Source organism: Chroicocephalus ridibundus, chromosome 1 (genome assembly GCF_963924245.1).
Source record: "Chroicocephalus ridibundus chromosome 1, bChrRid1.1, whole genome shotgun sequence".
NCBI classification, from domain to species: Eukaryota; Metazoa; Chordata; class Aves; order Charadriiformes; family Laridae; genus Chroicocephalus; species Chroicocephalus ridibundus.
In genome coordinates, this window is record NC_086284.1 from 60,003,839 (window position 1) to 60,025,110 (window position 21,272).

General features: G+C 43.1%; 1 protein-coding gene across 12 annotated transcripts in view; it reads left to right on the top strand.

The window, feature by feature from the left end:
• The window catches only part of MBNL2 (muscleblind like splicing regulator 2), a 113,943-nt gene that overhangs the window by 38,966 nt on the left and 53,705 nt on the right, over positions 1-21,272 (top strand). The gene's annotated exons all lie outside the window — the stretch shown is intronic.

The window sequence follows — 21,272 nt, forward strand, 5'->3', positions numbered from 1 at the left end:
TTATTGAAACTTTGCAAAGATTTCTTTCTAAGGATTTTCTTTTCCTTTGTCAATATGTTGTTTACAAAAATTGCATATGACTCTGGGATATGGGACTGCTTACAGCTGGTGGGACAATTGTATTCTCCCGACTACGTTTTATGAATTGTTATTGTTTCATGGCAAATGAAAATACATGGTGGCACAATGCTAGGCCATTACCAGAGTCCTAAGGAAACAAATCATACGGAAAGAGTGCAGATTCTTTCATTTAAATCAACAGAAGTAAGAAGTCTGTCCATTACGTCAATTTTGACACCGTAACAGGTTGTTTACCCTTGATATTGGGGACTATCAGAAAATTAATTAAATTACATGTATGGATAGTGCAGATAACAGCATAAGTTTAGAACAGAGTGAAGGGATTCTCTCCTTTGGAGGATATTTAGCAATTATGTTGTTAGGCCATCAACTTCTGACGTGCTAATGACATCAGGCACGCTTTAGAAAACTATTTTAAAAGTTCTGTGGAAATACTTCATGTACTGCATAAAAGAAGTTTAATGACCCTGTGGGATTTGGGGAGTACACAGTGTTTTCTATCATGATACATTTGTGTTCTCATGTCAACAGAAAGAAAAAGCTTATTTCATAGAAATAATTAAAGGAAAAAATTGAGCATTACAGATTTTATTTTGGAAGTTTTAGTTGTGGCTTCGTTGAGCATGGGAGAATGTCTTGGCTTGCTTTTTAAATTTAGCTCCGTAGATCAAGATTTTGGTTACTCACCAACTCTCTTAATGTGGAAACATCAGTGTGAATAAGAAGAAAATTTAGTGTTGTTTGAAAACATTAATTTATTTTCATTATACTCTCTTCTTTCTTTTTTTCTTTTTTTTTTTTTTTCCCCTTGGTGCAATGCAAGATATTGTGCTAGGCATCTTTCCTCTGGGTTTTCTTGTTTCTTCTCTTCTTTTGAAGATTTAGAAGAAAGTAACTCAGGGGAAATGTTTGTGAGGGAGTTACATTCTATATACTCTGCAAGCCAGAACAGGACCTTTGGAGTCATCACAGTATGTCATCGAGTGCTATTAATGACCTTAATCCACGGATTACTGCACGATAAACTGTAACAGCTTCCTTGTAGAGTTTCTCATATGTCGGTTGCTTGCCAATGGGATAATTTTTTTTAAATGGGCAAGCTAGCATCTGCAGCAAATGAGCAGTAAGTAGCTTTTGCAAAAATTAAGAAAGTCAATAGAAGTTTGGGGTTTTTTTAATACAATTTTTAACCATTGTAAAGACTTGGGGCTGTGGCTGGGCGGCTGGAGGGAAGCGGCAGGGCTTGGTCACCTCCGGCCTGGCAGGGTGGTGGGTTTGCAGCACAAGAGGTGCTGCCACCACATCACCTCAGCCAAAGCATCAATGTGCCTGTCCTCGCAGCCTGAGGACAGCATCACTCTCCCTGGCAGCACAGGGAGCTCGCAGCAGAGGTGCCAGCTATTTGAGATGGACACTTTTGTGCAGGGATGGTTATTGCCTGTGAATTAAAACTGGAATCACAGCCTAAGCTAATAATACCGTGAAGGGAAATCCTGAGGGATCGCTGTGGATAACTTACTGACAACCAGCATCATTGCTCAGTGGAGAGAAGTCTAAAACCATGTAAAAAGTGTAGTCAAAGCAAGCAGGCATGTTTTGTCCTAGTGCGGGAAGGCATCTGCTTGGAGGAGCCAGCTTGCTGCAGCCCAGATCTTGTGGCTGAAGAGGTGCTGCTCTGTCCCACTGCCCGACATCACCCTCTTACCAGCTGGTGTAAGGGAGCATGTTCCTGGGCCTCCTGTCTTGCGTTTTCTATTTGAGTCTGTTAGGTTAAATTGCCAGTAAAGATGGAATTATACCAAGAAACCAAAGTGTGGCCTGAAGCAGCAGAGGTGGAGGTATGGGTTTCTTCCCACCGACACTGCTGCAGGCAGAGGGAGATTCAAGAAAGGGACAATAACATCTTCAATTGCCACAGCTCCTCATCGCCAATCGTGGGTCGGAGCCATGCGTTTTGGTGTGCTGCCTGACCCTTCACTGCATAAAAAAACTTTAGGGATCGTTGCAAGTGCATGGCTCTCAGCTGTATCAACTGGTATCCTCGCAGACATTATCTCTGTTATTCAGAATAGCGTTTGCAGATTGCCGTATGTACGGCAAGAATGTGCCTGGTTAGCTCAGTTTGCTTATACTGCCGGTTGAGGGACTTATGTCGTTAGGCACATAAATCTATTTGATGCTTAGCTTTCGGAAATACCGGTATTAATCGTACAGTTTCAGAGTAAGGCTTTGTCACTCAACAAGCAGAATAATGTTTCATGTAAATAAACAAACAGGAGAGTCTAGAATTATAGATAAAATCATAATTTAATTAAAAAGAAAAAAAAACAAGAGCTGTTTTTCTTGCTGAACACTGAACCACAGTTTAATGCAGGCAATTATTTAGAGTTTATTTACATAATATCCAGAGCTTTGGAGACTTAGCGATTTAACTGTCTTGGTTTGGTGTACCTGCTGTAAAAATAAATTATAGCACGTACGTTGAGTCTCTTTGAATAAACATCTTCCTACCCAGAGAAGACAGAGGATTTTTTTAGTCTCAGATTGAGGTATGTGTTACATTTAGGTGGTGCCTGGTAGTTACAGCTGCTCTCTAAGAAGTCAGTCAAACACAAGATACAGCGCTGTGAAACAGGCTCTCCTTTACCCGCTGATTGATCAGAAGAGCCCCTGTTTGGGGAAGGGGCATGCGCTCTCCTGTATGCTGCCTTTTTTCCAGATTTCCAGGGTAGACAAACGAGCATGGTATCAGTATCTGCCAGGTGGGTCGGACTGCCAAAGCACCAGTACGGAACTACTGGAGAGAGTCCAGCAAAGGACCACAAAGATGATGAAGGGACTGGAGCATCTCTCCTGTGAGGAGAGGCTGAGAGAGCTGGGGCTGTTCAGCCTGGAGAAGAGAAGGCTTAGGGGGGAATCTCGTCAACGTATATAAATGCCTGAAGGAAGGGTGCAAAGAGGACACAGCCAGGCTCTGCTCAGTGGTGCCACAGGACCAGAGGCAATAGGCAGACACTGAAACATGAGAGGTTCTCTCTGAACATCATGAAACACTCATTCACAGTGAGGGTGACCAAGCACTGGCAGCTTGCCCAGGAGGGTTGTGGAGTCTACATCCTTGGAATATTCCAAAGCTGTCTGGACATGGCGCTTGGTCAGTCAGCTCTATGTGGCCCTGCTTGAGCAGGGGCTTGGACTGGATGGCCTCCAGAGGTCCCTTCCAACTTCAACCATTCTGTGATTGTTTGACCAGAAGCATCTCCATGCTGAGTTGCTTGTAGCCTCAGGGTTGTTCTAAACTAGCAAAAGCTGGCATTGAGACTCAAGGAAATAATCCCTGCCACCACGCTGTGCCACATCCTCTTTTGTGCTCCCACTGCCATCTTTGTGGTTGTGTGGTGCACTGGGTTAGGAAATGGATTGTGGTTAAACCAAAGTTGTAGTTGCTGCTGACACAAGGGAGAGGAGCTGTGTGGCACCAGCAGAAGTGCTGGGTCACTTCTGCCAGTGATAGTGCTGTGGCCTTAGGCCTGGCTTCTGCAGTAACATCATTGCATCAGAATCCAAATTTTCGTGTATTAAAGAAGTATGTTTGTTGGACTGTTGTTTCCAAGTAAAAGGTCAACGGAATTTAACGGACCCTGTTTGCTTTTAACTCAAAAGGGATTTTTGGCTCTGAATACCTGTCCTTGCAATACTTGACTTTAAACCCAGCAAAAGTTGCAACAGCAACCCATTGGACTGATTACAGTTTAGAGGATCCAAAATGCTCACTGTTGAAGACTGTCTGGGCTCTGAATATCCTTCATCTGTGAGATGCTCCAGGCTAGACAGAAATAGCTGAAGACTAATGAGCCTGGTTCAGATTCAGGCCAGAAACTTGCTGATTTCAAGCCAGCTTCTGCCGCATTGGGCTTCTGAGATGCGGCTCAACATTTGTTTCTTGCTCTTTGGTGAAGGACAGAGCCTGGTCTGTTCTGAACAGGGCATTTTGTGGGAGTTAGGAGAGTGTAGATATGCACTCGATGGATGATGGGTGCAGCAGTCAGCCAGATGCACGTCTGTTAGCTGGTCATAACACCACGTCCAGCAATGGGGCTCCTTCCAGCAGAAGCCCCCAGTGAGTTGGCCAGCCAGTGCGGCCAAGTGGGCACACCCAAAACTGTACTGGGCAAGTGCCCTTGGTGATCTTAATGGGAGGATGACAGTGTCTCTGAGCTAATCTGGTTGACCACGCCTGAGGTGAATGAAGGGGTACTTCCATGGCAGGGCCCAGAGCCCTGCCAGTGGGTGGGCAAATGAAGGATTCTGAGGAAGCACTGCCAGAGCTGGACCCTCATCTGCTGCCTTAAACCCTCCCAAAGCATTTTTGGAGCCCTTACAGGGTCCCCTTTGAATACTGCAGAGTTCTTGCTGTGGGAAGGGTCTGTGAAGAGGCCTGTCTAAGTGGAAAGTTTGAATTTCAGGAGGTTCTCTGTTTATATTTTTATGCTTGTCACTGGGTTCAAGTAGCTTAATTTAAAAGTGAAGAACCTGGATATATAACACTTAATATATCACATTTAGATCCCTCCACGTTGGACACTGTAAGAAAACCTGTTTTCAAGGCTTTCCTGTCCTGGTAGTAGTAAAGAACAAAATCCTTTCAAAGGAATACTAATATATAATGTAATGTATATGAACAAGAACAACATGCAACTCTTTGCTGTATTTAAGCTGAATACCAGGATTAAAATGAATGGTGATGTTTAGGAGGGGGAGAAGGGAAAAGCTTGGCAGATAAGAAAATATCATCGTGTGTGTTTTAGTGGGAGTTGACTCTCATGTTCGCAGGCAAGTCTGTGTTTTAAATTCTGGTCTTATTTCTCTTGGCTCAGATTTATACCCTTTCTGCAGGTCAGCTACTAGAAGGATATGTTGTCTAAGCTAATACAGATAACAGAGGAAGTATCTTGAAGATACTGTCATTGCAAGTTTTATGGTGATAACAAGAAAACGAAAGCTTCTTTAGGGCTACAGATGGCTTTTTCTGTATTTTTTTTTCTATTTACTAGTGTCTAAACACTTCGAACTGTTCTATCTATTGAGCCAACAGACTAGTGTGAACTGTTCATTTGCATTTTCATGAAAGCCTTTTAAGAATATGCCTATCTGGTCTCATTTGGCACCACAGAATAAAAGGTAATTGAAAGCTGTACACAGAGACCTGTTTACCAAGTTTAAAGGGTTCCAGGAAAAAAAGAAATTTTAGGAACATCCACTTTGTTGAAATATCTGGAACTGAAAAGAATCTGTTTAAGATGGACTCGGCTTTATTTAGAAAAAGGCAGGAAAAAAAAAAGGTTTTGTAAAGTGAGCAGGCTGTTTGTAAGAAAGTGAGCTCAGAGCTGGGATGCAGTAGGTAGTCATTTGCCTTCCTGCAATTATTTTGTGGGTCTCTAAATGTTTTACAAATGTCAAGGACTCGGGATCCTCTCACATGTTGAAGTAGGTGATACCTGCTCTCACTTGGCAGGTGAGGCAGTCTGGACAGACTGTAGATGAGCACCATACACAGAGGGGGTTGGCTAATTTTGTCTATACTAGAAAGCATTTAAATGGGTGTTTATAATATCCTAGCTGGCTGAATTTCTGCCTGTCACCCAGTTATGTGGTGTGACACCGTCCAAAGACAAGGTGAGTTCAAGGGCTGTGCCTACAGCTGGTGGGGAAGAATGTTTGAAACGGGCAAACTCATTTCTCCTGGGTGACAGGATGGCATATTCCTTCTGGGCCCGTGAATTTTGCCTGCTTTGCTGCACAGTGACCTAATTTCAGCATGATAGGGGAATTGGCTGCCCCTTTCGGTAGCTGTGGGCTCTGGGGACGTGGAAGTTGCAGGCTGAAACCTTCCAGGTGGGCAATGCAGAATCCAGAGCTCCCTCTTCCTGCAATGCAACGAGTTTGGTCACATCTCTTCTTTTTCATCTACCTCTGTTTTTAATTTTAAAAAGTCCAATAAATTACAGGTAGTCTGAGAACAGAGTTGCTGCAAAGTGTCCAGAGGAGGACCACAAAGATGATGAGAGGGCTGGAGCACCTCTGCTATGAGGACAGGCTGAGAGAGCTGGGGTTGTTCAGCCTGGAGAAGAGAAGGCTCCGGGGAGACCTTATAGCGGCCTTCCAGTATCCGAAGGGGGCCTACAGGAGAGATGGGGAGGGACTCTCTATCAGGGAGTGTAGTGATAGGATGAGGGGTAACAGTTTTAAACTGAAAGGGGGTAGATTTAGATTAGATATTGGAAAGAAATTCTGTACTGTGAGGGTGGTGAGGCACTGGAACGGGTTGCCTGGAGAAGCTGTGGCTGCCCCATCCCCAGAAGTTTTCATGACCAGAGTGGATGGGGCTTTGAGCAGCCGGATCTAGTGGAAGGGGTCCCTGCCCATGGCAGGAGGGTTGGAACTAGATGATCTTTGAGGTCCTTTCCAACCCAACTATTCTATGATTCTGTGAAAGTGTGGGCATGAAGAGAAAGTGTCAATCAAATCCAGTTTTAGATGATTGTGAATTAACTCCGTAGGCTCCCTCTGTATTCAGAATAGTAGTGGCCACCCTGGGTCAAACCAAAGCTCCATTTAGCCCAGTGACCCAGTAATGGCCAGTAGTGGATATTTAGAAAACGGTGTGCAAACATGCGATGGCTTCCTGGAGTGCTCTCCTAGCTCCTAGTGATGTGCCGCTCAGCGACATTGAGTGCCAGGGATGATATGGTTGTACTTAATATATCTCAGTGAAGGTCTTTTCCCTGCGTTTGCCCCGCTGCTCTTTGAACCATGTACACCTTCAGCACCCCCACTGTGCCGCAGCAAGGACTTCCACAACTTCATCACACACAGTCTGGAAACAAACTTCTGTTGTTCATTTCAAACCTCCTCATCTCACAGATGCCCCCAGTTCTTGTATTGGAAAACTAGAAGAGAATTTCTCCTGAGCATAAATCTAGGTGGTTTTCTCTGGAATTCTCTCTGGAAGGGCCATGTTACTCCACAGTGAGTTCAAAGGAAATTTCATGAGAGAAAACTCATTGTTTTAGATCTATTCCTTGAAAATACTATTCCGGGACACATATGCCTCCTGAAGGCCCCTTTTTTTTCAGGCTATGGGAATTTTGTGCCTCAGAATAAAGTGCAAGAGGTCAGATGTTGCATGAAATTATGCCACCCTTTTACCGGAGACTATACTTCACCTTATACGCAACCTGCTTCTAAAAAGAGGTGGTTACATCCAGTCCTGTGCCCGATCACACCTGGCTCCCCTTTTTTATTTCTGCTCAAGTGATCGTGCAGCCATGCAACTTGTTTGAGCTGATCCAAAGGAAAGGGAAGAACTGCATTAAATGTAAGATGAAACTATTAATTTAGGCAGCAAAATCTAGCATAAATAGAGACAATGGGGTTTAAGAAAGGAGAATCTCTTTCTGAAGATCCCCCTCTTATCTCTGAGTTGGAACTCTTAGTATTCCCTGCATTGTCAATCACCCATTCTTGTTTCTTTTCTGCACACCCCTCTATTTTTATTTTCTAGTTGTCTCCTGTAGTCCTCCCAGGATGCACAAGTTCCTTTAACACTTCATTTTTCCTGTTTTCCTCCCTCCCGTCTACTCACGTAGCTGTCTCCATGCCAGGTCTTCTGGCTTAACTAAAGGTAGGGTTAAAAACCAACCAGATGAACTGCTGGGCAGACATCCTTAAAAATCCATGAGCTTGGCTTAAACTGGTTAGGAAAGAGTCAACCAAAACTGAAATAAGCCCGTTAACTGTTGTGTTACATGAATTAGCTTTTTTAAAAATAAATGGAGAAAAGAAAAAAAGAAGCCGTGGATGTTTGCTCACTGCAGAGTGAGCTGTGCCGTTTGCTAGGATTTGTCCCTCTCCCACGAGGGACGTTTCTCCTCTGTTTCGGAGCAAAGTCCGGAGGCGCAGCTCAGCCCCACCACCCATGGCATCTAACTTGTGGGTGCGTGCAGGGGCAGGTTTCCGGGCAGGCTGCCAGGGCTGAGCCAAGGGCTGGCTCCTGCAGCAGAGGGCCACTAGCCATCAAGTCAACTTAGAGGAGCAAGTCCTAGCCTGCTGCCACTGTCTCTGCCTCAAACTGAAACTGTGAAAAGCAGAGAAGTTGAACCAGTTGAAGTTCATTATGTAGGCTGTTAGAAAAGCTGGGTGTCTCCTCCAGGCCCTGTTTTTTCTCCTTGTTTGTGTCTCTCAGCAGCAGCACTGAGAGCACAAAGCTGTCCTGGCTGTCACTAGTATCCCCTGTCACCACCTGACCTGTCAGATTTTGAACCTGTGCATCTTGTTTTAACTTGGGTGTAAGTTACATTCTCAAAGGAGAGCGTGGTGGGACACCTGATTGCTGAGCTACCCAGACCCTCCTTCCCTCTAAGGGCATGGGAAGCCCTTTTTCCCAGTAGCACGATTCGTGGCAAAGCCTCTCGTTGATCAAAGTAGATGGCTTTCACAAGTGGGAGACCTGTCGAAACAACTTGTGCCGCTGTTGGCCCGTTACGACTGCCTGATGTGAATGAGTAGGTGTTTCCCAGCAGCTTTCACTGTCATTCTTGGTGTGGTAGAACTTGCTGAGCAAGTCGCCTGGGCCCTGGGGAGGGGGATGAGCACTAGGAGCAGAATCAGTTGAAAGAAAAAGCAGTTAAAGAACAGTAACTGAAAGTTCTAATAAAATACATCTTTTTCTTGTTCACTGAGTTGTGCTGTCCTAAGACACTCCCATTACTCTTTTAGTAGTTCCTGGGCAGTGGTCTTGCTGGGTTGAGTTAACTCCTGGAGCTTGTGCTTCCAGAACTCCTAGCAGAGACTCGCGAAGAGCGTTCCCACGTAATCTGCCATACCCCTTCTTCTCAGATGCAGCTGCCACTCAGTTATCAGTCTAAGTCTGATTACAGGAAGAAGAGCAGCTAGGCAGACTGGCTAGAACTGCAGCAAACCTTGTGTGGAAGGGCACGGCGTTTGGCAGATGCTCTCCAGGTTTTCAGGCATTTGGGGTTCCTTCATAAACTTACCGATTCACAGTGTAGTTTTTGTTCCTGCACCAACCTGTGCTCCCCTAAGCTTTATAATAACCAGTCTGTGGGTGTAGTGAAGGCAAAATTCAATCAGAGCCTCTGACTCATCCCATCACTAGGATTCTGAACACAAGAGCAATTGCTCGCTGCCCACTCCTCCCCCACGCTCCCTATTAACTCAGGTCACTGTTCCCACAGGCTTGCTCTCTCCAGGTCTCCCCACCTACTCCTTTATTTTTCTGGCAGGTGGTTCCTCTTTCATTCCAGGCTCTTTTTTTCCCCTTGGCCCTGTGTGTGTAGCTTTCTCTCAGCTCAGGCGTCAGCTGTTCTTCCCAAGCTGTTAGACTTTGACTGCATCATTGATACAAGACAGTGCTGTGTTCAGATGCAGGAGCTTCCTCATGTAAAAGCCTAGCAGAGACAAGACCCGTGTTGCTGTTAGTCCAGGCCATCTCCAGCACTGGAAAGATATTTTAAATCTAAAAAACCAAACACCACAAGAATCGGGGGGTTTATTCACAAGTCTGTTTGACAACCATACCCCTCTCCCAACTCATATCTCCTCATATGAAGACTGGCACCTTGTTTTTGAGGAGGTGGATTGTATTGGAAACCCATTGCAAAAAAAAAGGAAAGCTGTTGTGGTTTTAGAGATGTTGGAACATATCGTTGAAAGCTTGCTGTGAGGTACCCATCCCACAACTGAAATTCAAGAGGAAATCTTAAGTGTCTGTTTTCCTCCACATTGATGTGTTTCTTGTGGCTGTGGTCATGGTGTGCCACCCAGGATTAGATTCCTGCAAGGTCTTGACCACAACAAAGAAGAAATTAATAATGGGGAACAGAATCTGGCTTCTCATCTGCTTCGTCCGTGAGCTGTATGGTAAAGCGTTGTGAACAACACCCCAAAAGTCAGAGCGCCCCAATGCATGGAAAGACAAATCATTGAGCGGTAAAAAGAAAGAAGCAGACAATCATTGGAAAACTGCATGAAAACGTATGAGAGATGTAGCAGCTGTGGTGTAACACCCTTGAGTGTACTTGAGGGCCCAAGAGGACGACAGGGCTGTCCTGCTCCCTGTGGGCAGCTGTAACCCTGCAGGCTCACACATTGCCACACAACACGGCACTGTGTGGTGCCACGTTTCTGACTGAAAGATGGCTTGGTGCAGTCACTGCAGTGTAGACATACCCTTCTTCATGAGGTGTTGCAAGTTCTCAGCCCTTGCTTGAACGAGAGGGGATCCATAGTGTGCAGTGCCATGGCAGCTACGTGGATGGCCTGGACTGGTAGACCATCACATGTGCCTCTGCCACCTCACCTGCGTGTGCCATAGGCCAGATATCTTTTAAACTTTGTAAAAACCTAATTTACTTAGGTTTTTTTTTGAAATTCAGTTTGGGTTGAGCACTCCTCAGTGAAGCTGTACCTCTGACTGAGCGGGTTCGTGTACCATCTTACACGTTGTCAGGAGAGCAGCTTACTCAGCGTCAGTCTGGTGGCCCCTGTGAAGATAACACAGTGGCTGTAAGAAAAATACAGCTGTAATTGGGAAGCTAACAGAGCTGCTGGGACCTTCTGTGTTCATTCACAGTGAGCCAAAAAATAAACCCCAGTCTGTTCAATGCTAGACTAAGCCCCACTGGCCGTTGTCAAGCAGTGCCCCAGCCCCCACGCGCAGCCATGTAAAAAACTCCACACAAGACAACATTTTCAGCTAGATGTAGCATATGAAAATCAGGAGACATACAATGCTTTTCTTTCTAAGATCACTTTCTAGATTAGGCCATCACTTTAACATTAATATGTATTTATTTGCTGTGGGTAGGACCTGAGTCTTTGGGCTTGATTCAGCTGCCCAGAGGCATCTGATAGTATTTGAGGTACCCTGAAGCGCTCTTGATGGCTTTCCAGTGACATGTCAGAGGAGCGTGTCATATCTGCTGGCACTATGCAGAGGTCCAGGATGTCCCAGGGTGCTCCAAATGGTCCCGCTGACTTCTCTATGGCAACAGAGTGAAGCCCTTCTCAGGAGGCAGCATTTGCTGTTGTACTAACTGTAGACTCTGACGTCAACTGCTTTGAGTAAAAAGGAGGATGATGCATTTGCCACAGCCATGACCTGGCTGAGAGGAAAGCTGGGGCATAGGCCAAACCCAAAAGAAACCATCTTCTGTGGCAGAAAAATGCCCTCATGGCGATCAAAAAGGGGATGAACATTTTCAGCATGTACTTTCATAGTTCACCTTTAGTAACGTTAACAGCCAATGTAAACTCATTAATTTGAAATAGGTGTGTCCCATGTAACTGGGCTTGTCTTTTGCTATCTATGACAAGAAAAAAAGACTTTCTAGGCACAGGGGTGTTACGACAGTGAACTCAGTCTATTTAAACATAAAAAGATAGGCAACCTTTTGTAAATTTAAATTGAATAGCAACTATAACAACCTCTTCGTGAAGATTTTAAGGCTAAAAATTACTGAGACTACGGCCTATGCATTTGAAAAATCATGAAAGTAAAAACAAAGGAACCCCATTCCCCTGAAATATAATTCTCCATTACTTCATTCACAGATGTGAACATATGTCAAGTGCCATCAAATATGCATGTAGTTGGTTTCTGATGCAAAATGGGGAAAAGTATTTGCTTTTCAAAGAGTATCTTAATGGTGAATTTTCTAAAGTAGTGGATAATAATATATGTCATGAAAATACAGGCTGCGCCCCAAATGCACCTTGCCTTAGCCTTGTGCTTCATAGCACAGGTCATACAATCCATGTCAGTGTTATTAAAAATGGAGGCATGGGGTTTGTGGGTGCAGAGGTGGAGGTGTGTGGAGTTAGCTATGGAGGTACTGCACCCGTGAGCATCTGTACATCACGATGTTGGTATGAAGGGGATTTTGTGCCTCATGCTGAACACGTTGATGCCACTGAAGTTCTAGCCTGTGACAGTCCTCAGTATAAATCAATATAAATATTAATTTGCTGCAAAACTCATTACTTCAGTAAGAGAAGTGTTAGCTGATTAGTATGCATGAACCGGTTTGTGTTCGAAGTGCAGGAAGAGTCTACAGTTCTCTTTCTCTAATTGAACCTTCTGGCTATAATTGTTTTAGCCTGGATTCTTGCAGAAATGAAGCTTGTGCAGTGAGGCTGCCTCTCTTTCCCTCCAGCCCCGCTAACTTGCGAACCCACTGGCCAGTTTCAGCCGAATTTGACAAAGAGATCATAGTCTCGAGGATAATTAAGTTCCTACAAGTTTTGTAAAAACAGGCAGCCAAATAGTCAGCTGGAGGAAGAGGGAGAGACCTAGAAGCCCTCTCAAATGAAAGAAGAGGTTCTCAGAGAGCAAGAGGAGATCCTTAAAACTCAGTTAACCACAAGGAAGCCGGCTTTAGGGATTTGGAATCAAATGTGTAAAACCCCCACCTTCATTTGTGCCGGGGCTCGCAGCAATACCTATTCAATGACGCTACCAGTCTTTGTGCTGAGGAGCAGCTGTTGCAGGGGACTGCTGCCATCATTGCCTCTTACCTTTAGCCTCCACTTGCTTGCTAAGCATAGTTTTCATGATATTTTCCTTTTTCGACCTTTTCAAATAGCAGATTTATCTTACCAAGTTCTTGGTACTTACCTTTACTTCTTCAGAGGAGGAAATTTCCATTAGGGATGCACATTTAGGTCCTGTTTTAGATGGGTGTGCAAGGCAATGAAAGGATCGCAGATTGCAGGAAGGTCAGCAGTGACACCCCTCACTGAAGCCAGCTATTGTATAGAAATGCCACAGAAATCATAAAAGGCACTAAAAGAGAGCAAGAGAAGGTGTAACTCTCTAGAGTATATGGTTGGAGCTCATCTGGAAGGAGGGAGTTTGCAGCTATCAGCTCTGCTGCTAGGCTTCTTGAGGCATTTTTTCTTTAGATAGCCACTTGATGAAAAAAAAAAGGAAAAACGTCCTGGAAGCAGTGGTGACTACGTTTTATGTAAGAACCATATGCCATCTTGTCCTGAGCTCTTAGCATCTCATTTCCTTCTCAGGGCAGCAGCCCACAAGGTTCTTCCTGTATCCCAGTTGCAGGAATAAGCTGGTCTTTGGCATTACTCAGGGCTGGCCTAAGAGATGTTTGCTCTGTCTTTCTTCCCTCAGACTTGACATCTTTGCCATGTAATTAAGTCCTCCACTGTTCCATACATAGATGATCTTTTAAACAAGTACTACTATAAAAAAAAAAACAGATTTAGCCAGCTTTCCCTAAAGCTCCAACAATACTATAAGCAGGTTTTCCTTCATCAGGTATTTCAGCATGCCAGCTGTTACAGTATATGTAATGTGTTTAATGAGCAGGGGAGTTTATTATTAGGTAATTGAATAAAGCTGTTCTTTCTAATTAGTTATTTGCCTTTCAGTCCTGAATGTTGCAAAAAGATCCGCTGTGATCTCTGTCAATTGTATCTCGGTGTGCTTTGATTTGCTATAAATCAGCTGTGCGTGGCAGCAACGCACATGAGAATCAGGGGTCTGAAAGCAGCCAGCGAGTTTTTTTATGTGAAATGGGAAGTGTTATCATGGGCTAATTAAGTCGCAAGTAAAGGTCAAATAATTCCTAACGTATCCGTACACACAGCCAAATTCTGCGTAGCGCGTTTGCTTATTGATATAGATGTAGAAGCATCAAATGGAAAAGTGTTGCAATAAGTTAATAAATGTATAGCTTCTGTAGCCGCTGTGGAGAAATGGTGGCGAATTGATTTTTGGTTCGCTTCAACAGAAGCTAATTAACTGATATGCCTAACAGGTTTTGTTGATCCCAGCATGGTTGTGATCTTAGACTGCTTTATTGCTTGAAACAAGGTGCGAGCAGAGCAGCCCAGAGGAAGGAGGTGGCACAGCCCAGTAGCAGGCACTGGTGCCCTGCATCGCTGCAGGTGCCAGGAGGAGACCACAGAGAGGGCAACCGCGGTTTGGAAAACACCGTGCTGATTTTTCAGTGACACTTGTAAGAAAAAAGCAAGCGCGTAGAAAGGGGAAAGCCGTGGGTAGAACGGTGTGCTGCTGTTGCATGTAACATGAAGGAACCTTCTCTCAAAACTCCTTTTGTTCTGGCATGGTGATAAAAACTAGCAGGTATAGAGAGTACAGGAGGGACAATGTTGTCACAAGGGTGTTGAGACAGTATCACGCGTTCCTTGGCCTGGCTCTTTAATTCAGACTGGCTTGCAGAACAGCGTTATTATACAGAATAAAAATTTGCTGTGCAACTATAGACAAAGAAAAATTAAAAAAGACCTTACGTGGTCTGAAAGGAGGGCTAAAACTTTCTGATGCGGCATCTGCAGGATCATAATTAAATTTAGTAGTCTGATTTTTTTGACTTTGCATTTCTTATGTGCATACTGTGTGCAGTAAAGACTCCAGTTTAAATAGATAACCGTAATTTAGCAATATAAATACTGGAACTTTAACATGCTTTCTCTCCCCCAAAGCATGTGGAGGGGACATGCTTAAATTTTATTTAATTACAATTTCTTAAATGTGGTATTTTTTTTCTGTTTTCTTTATAAGGCTGCATTTGTCTGATGCAGCGCAGACCTCTGCTAAAAATCTGACAAAAATTACAGTATTTGGAAATCTTTTCTTAGTTATAGATCTGCCATGGGTATGGCTTTCTTTTATACCAATCTTAAAATTAGTGAGTGGTAAATCAGAAGATATGAATCTTTATATGTATATTTAGGCACACCTCTGCTTGCAAAATACTTGTATCTGCCTGTTTGGAGCTGAAATATTGTCTTTGGTCTACAAGTCATAGTAACTGCTCATATCGTATAGCAGATCTCTATTAGATAACAAGTAGATAACCTTGGATATTGGAAGATGTTTATTTAAATGGTGGCTTTTGACATGATGTGCTGTGTTATTTGAAGCAAGTTGTTTAACGTCTTTGTTTTCCGCTTTGTGAAGGGGATGTAACTGTTGGGGTTTTTTTAACTTATACTCTCTTTTTCTTTTAGAAGTAGGAGAAATTAATAAGCTGTTGAAGGTTAGTAGGGAGACAATACTTTCTATTAGACCTGCTAACATAGCTGGAAAAAAACCTGACAAACTTTTATGGTCACAAGCCCTTCTTTGGGTCATATTTCTAGGTAATTATAGAGTGTTTTGGAAATACAGAGCATGCCTATCAATATTCACTCTTCCAAAATAATATAATTTTCAAATATCTGGGAGAGGTTGCACCTGTAACGCAACTTATCATTCACCTAGGAGTCCCTGAATGCATAGATCTCATACAGATAGATAGATATGGAATATTTAGCATGTGCTGTGCACTACAGTTAGTGGATCCAAAGTACATTCGACATAGGGTCACTTCTGCAGTGCAATGGCAATTTGCCCATGGGTTCCTGACACCAAAAAAATGGCAGATTAGGGTGAAGCAGTACAATTAAGAGTGCCGTAGATTGCTTCTGCAGCTCAGAGAAGAGATTCATACCCAAAATTATGGAAGGACCTTTGTCTACCTCTAGCAGCTTGGTGGTTGAGGTCTAAGTTGGAATCCAATGCTCAGGGGAAAAACAGGTCATTAATTTAAGTCCTCTAGATGTAGTACCTAAATGTCAGGTTTCTCCCGTTTGAGCTGTTGGCCAGATGTATAAATTTGGCTCCCCAAAGTGGAGGCAGGTTACAGGAGAAGCCCCTTGAGCGAGGGACATCTCCTAGCCACCTCGCAGCTGCACCCACAGCCCGGCACTACGGTGAAGGCTGTGCGGAGAATGGGTTCCAAGTGCTGATTTGCACTGGAAGAGACCAACATCTGCTCCTGCAGGGAGTGAGACTTCATTTCCAGGCCTTTTAAAAATAAGGCATGCCAGAAATTCTCAAAACCTGTCAAGCACCAGTATTTTTCTTTTCATGCTAGGGTGTCTGCTGAAGCTTGATGTAATCTCTGTTAACCTCTGAGTGGGAAAGTGTGCTCTTTTGTTGAGGTTTTCTCTAGTCATCAAAACTGACCCTTGAAAGGTATATGGTAACATCTAAATGCACTCTTTCCTCGCCTGTTTAAATTTTTACCTCTAATGCAGCTCTTGGGTGGGAAATTGGAAGCTCAAAAATCCAGTGAGGTTGATTGTTTCTTTATATTCTTAATAGATATCATAGATATTATATATATATATTTATATATGTGATTTTTTTTTTTTAATATACATATGTATCCTTCACCTCGCCTGCTGCTCAGCAAAGCTTTTCCTTTAAGCATCCCCCTGCAGTGGTCTACGCTCAGAGCTTTGCTGAGCCAGGAGGAACCTGAGCCCACTCGATTGGTTTGCTTATTAGCGCTCTACTGAGCAAGGGCTTCTTGAATTCCCGATACCATTCCCTGTACGTTAGCAGATACCTATTTTATTAATGACAGGTTAGGAAGACAGCTTCGAGGGAGTTGTAGAAGACAGAGATTTCTGTACTGTTTTCCATCATTGACAGCTGCATCACCTCCTCCCTAAAGTTATTTACCAATCTCCATGCTAAACGTGGGTGGGTTTTTTTGGAAGGCTTTTTTCTGCTTTCATCAGAAGACTTTCCTAAAGCTTCACTTCTCATGTGCATTCTTCTCATTTCCAATGTGGATTTATTCACTGACGGTTTACCTCCATTCAGCCAAATGGCCACTGTTATTCTGCAGCTGAAGCAATGGCATTCCCCCTTCCCGCCACCCTTCCCTGCCGCCCCAAATTCTCCCAGGACATTCACTGGAAACAGGCATACTAACCCCCTCAGTCTTTGTTTTATTCAGCTAAAAAAAACCCCACCATGCTCTGTTTCTCTGCCTGTAAGACGGGCTTTCCTTTTCTTGAGACACCTTGGCAGCCCTCGCCTGTGCCTGCTCCAGGCTGAATCCATCTCATTTGAATGTTGGTGACCAGAAGCACGCACAGCGTTGCAAGTAGAGATTCGCCGCGAGAGAAGCAGCCTTGCCACAGGAGCTTGCTGCCTTTCATAGACAATCCTTGTTTGATACATTCTTCGGGGCTGTGATTGCCTTTTCCCCAGTTTACACTGGTATCTCCATCATCAGTCAGTGATTGATCAAAGCATCCATGATGTTCTTCTCTGGTGTGGTCAGCTCCATCCACAGGTTGTAGCCAAATACCTTCCTATCTGTATCTGAACTGATGTGGGGGGCTTCGTGTAGCTGGCTAGAAATACTTTGTTCTTTCATACTGTTCTCCTTCTCCGGATTTCAAGGTCATCATCTTCTGCCGTACTCTGATGCTTCTCTCTTCCCATTGCCAACTGAGCTTGAGTCATCGACACATTTCATTAGCTTATCTGAAGCTTCTGAAAAACAGAGATCTGGTGTCCCGGAGATACAAAGCTTAACAGTGTAATCAAAGCGGTTGGTTTCTGCATCTGTGACTTTATAGCCCCTCCAGCCTATGTCCCCATGGATGACTTCTCCTGGGACTGCTCCCGTGTCCAACTAAGCCAGTCATAAACCTTCATTTTTTTTCATGGGGCACTTCACTGTCCCTGAATTTTCTGTACCTTTCTAAGTGCAGCCTGTTTGCAGAATGTTGCCTTAATGGTTGTTCCATTACCTGGGCAACTAAGTGGAACAGGCTTTCCCCCTGTCTGAGGTATATACTTTTTGAAGTTGTATTTATAAATCCATTAATTTAAATACTTTGGGAGCTTTCAACTGTGATATCACAACATGAAAACCTACCTTAGGTTTCCATGAGGACCCTTTTGCAGGAGAAAAGCCATTGACACTCAATAGTCAAGGGTTCTTAAAAATTATCTAGCCAGTGGTGTGCATCAATATGTGCTTACACTGTTTCTGTGAATAGTGAGTGAGATTCTGGGGTTTTTTCTTGCTTCTGTGGGCTTCTTCTTTTTTTTTTTTTTTTAAAAGGAAATCTGTAAGATTTATCTTCCCCTTGGTTCTCTTTTTATTTTGAAAGGAATGTTTCATGCTTTTGCAGAGGGTGTGTGTGTTGGACTCTTTGTTTTCTTTTGCTTTTTTTCCCTCTTCTGTCAAAATTCCATCTCTGTTTTCCATCAAGGATATGTGAAAAATATTTTCAATATATATCATTAAATGGTTTCCTTGTTCTTATACTACTCCCTAGGCATCTGCTGCTGACTGCTTTTGGAAACAGGATACTGGGCGGGATGGACCTTGGCCTAACACAGTACAGCTGGTTTTATTTTCTTAAACGCCGAATCATTTGTCAGAAAAAGTGATTTTTATTTATTTACTTGTGTGCAGCTGCGGTGGCTCTTGAGAAGTGGAGTCTGCGGTTTGCTCTTGAGAATATGAAGACAAATTCAGAGGTGTACAACAGCCCATCTAAGTAATTACAGCAGCGTTCCTAATTGTAACCTTCTGCCGAGCGCAGAGGCAGTAAGCGTGTGTTGCAATAAAATGTGCAACTTGCAGAAAGTCTGAATATTTGAGAGGAGAAGAGCAGAGACCCCAACAACAGGGAAACAGGGGAGCTACCCCAGCTCTGGAGAAAAGGGATGTCAGAGGGGAACAGAGGGTAGATTTCTACCCGAGACGTGGTAGCTGTTGTTGCCGCTGCTTGGGAAGGGGAATAGGAGAGAACTGGGGAGTTTTCCAAATTCCATAATAATTTATCATAACTGTAGAGGGTAAGAGTTTCATTAAATTGTCAGTTTAGCAAAACTTTAGGAGCCCATAACTACAACCTTTCACACATTCTTTTTGAAACTTCTGTCTTTTAACATTAATTTTAATCCTTAAATATTTTTTCCTTTTAATATGTAAAATAATAAAAAGTTACCGTGTTCTTTTTTTTTTTTTTAAAGAAGCAGTCATAGAAATGTGAGCTCTATTGCCTTATAATGTTAATTTCTTTTGTACTCCTAATTCATATACCATGGAAGTCAGTAACAGGTTTGTGGTATGCTTCAGGGAGCCCAGACGTGGCTGAGAATCATAGAAATACTGTTATCAATGACACTGGACTAATGAAGTTAGTCTTGTAATGGTAGTCTTGGAGTGAGGTCTTTTAAGATTCCTGGGCATTAATCTTGGCTAGTTACGTGGCCATATGTAAAGGTGAAAGCTTCCTGTTGTTTTGGGATTTTGTATTCACAGAGTTTTCAACCAAATTCTACATTTGAACATCAAAGTTAGAGTTTTACTTTACTTTCACTGTACTTTTACCCATTTAGTCATCAGAACTGATTTTATAATTATGTGCACCATCATCTGATTTCATTATTTTCCCCAAGGTTAGTGTTTTTCACATATTATTTTCTTTTTTATCATCTGATGCATCCACCTTCTACCTGTACGTTCTTTTTTTATATTTTTAAAAGGAGCTAGAAATTTTGAAAACCTTGACCCTTATTTTTATGTTATAAATTGGTAGAGCATTTACAGATACTGGGGCTGTGTTGACTTGTTGCTCAGGAGTTAGTTAAAGTTGGCTGAATATCTGTCCTAAATACCTCCTGGCTGCTGTACTTAGAACCGGTGATGGTAAACTAGCCAACAGGCAATATATTTTTATCTGACTCCACTGTCCTTGAAGCACTTTTCATTTTAAGGAAAGCCAACGTGTATTTTTATTTTAGGTTTAAAAAAAAAAAAATTAGACTTCTGGAATATGAATTTATTTTTTCTAACTAAAGAGACGTAGGAATATTAGCGTTAGCCCCTAATCTACTCATGGACATGAGCAAAATAAAAGACTGGATGCAGTTTGTTTTGTATAAAGTTACCTTTCCAAACGGAAGATTATGTTTATCTGAAGACCGTTAAGTATGTGCTAATTATTTGAAGTATAGCTAATCATTTGAACACACAAGCTCAGGCTGGCTCATTCCATGTTTTGTGGGATCTGCCAGTGCTAAGGTGAGGGGGGGTGGGTTGGATAGGGTTCTTTGCTGTCTTTTCTGCTGGGTCCTCAGAGATGGTCATTGGCTTGTAGACAGCACCATCAATCTCACACCTCCCAGAGCAGCTACTCAGAACCATCCTGGATAATCCATGTGGGAAGAGGCAATGGGAACTGGGGGCACTGAATATTGCTGTGGAGTACGGTGTGGTGTCCAACAATTAAGGGACTCCACCGGCTTCTGTAGACAGCTTGCTGCTCGCATCCATGAGCCACAATGCCTGCTTGGACCATTCATGGGCATAGAGAAATGTCACAAAATTACTTTCTCATTCCCAGATTGGCGAATGCTCAATTACCCGTACTCCACTACAGCATTAGGAAGGCTGTGGGTTTTTTTAGAGTGTTGGAGAGCAGTGGTAGCCATCACGTTTCCATCATAGCAGGATTGTCATCATCCTCTCAGCTGCTGTTGGAGAGATCTGAAAAATACTTCATTGGACAACTAGGGTCTAGTGTGTGTGTGTGTGTTTGTTTTAGTAGCAAGCACAAAAGGTAGATATAAAGCATTAGAATCATGTTTTAGAGGTCTTCATAGGTTATCAGCTCTTTGTGTGTCTGCAAGAAGTACATGATAAATTGGCAGACAGCTGTTTGATGATATATAATTTGTTGTCTGGTACTTGGGTAGCTTAACACTTTACAACTGTGATCGGATGTATCTGAAACTGCTCAGCTTTACTCTGAGAGACCTTCAGTTCCTCATTAATTTTAGTACTCCATGAGTGGTTAACAACCCTGTGTAAGGCTTTGTTTTTCGAAAGAGACATATTTAATTACCTAGTGGTTGGCCTCTATGTTGGCCTTTATGTTGAGGTTTTTGTTAAATGCTGAGAAAAGTTCTTTGTATCAGACTTGCTGGTGTTTTTGCATTGTTTCTCTATAGTCTCCAAACTGGTAATTCCACTTGTTAAACTGGGTTGGCTTTTGCAATCTCCTTTGTTGTGGGATTCTCCTTTGCTACCCCCAGTGCATTCCAGAAATTGTTTGCTTGCAGGCAACTCTATTTATAAGCTTGTTTCATTTCTGTTTGATGTTTGAAAAGGTTTTTCCTAGCGCTTACCTTTTTTTTGGTTTTGCTATGCTATGCTAATCAAATGTTCCTTAACTAGTTAAAACTGAACACTTTACTTGTGAAATACATCCAGCCAAGGGAATCCTTCAGGCATGCATCCCCATTCCTTGCTGTCTCTCTA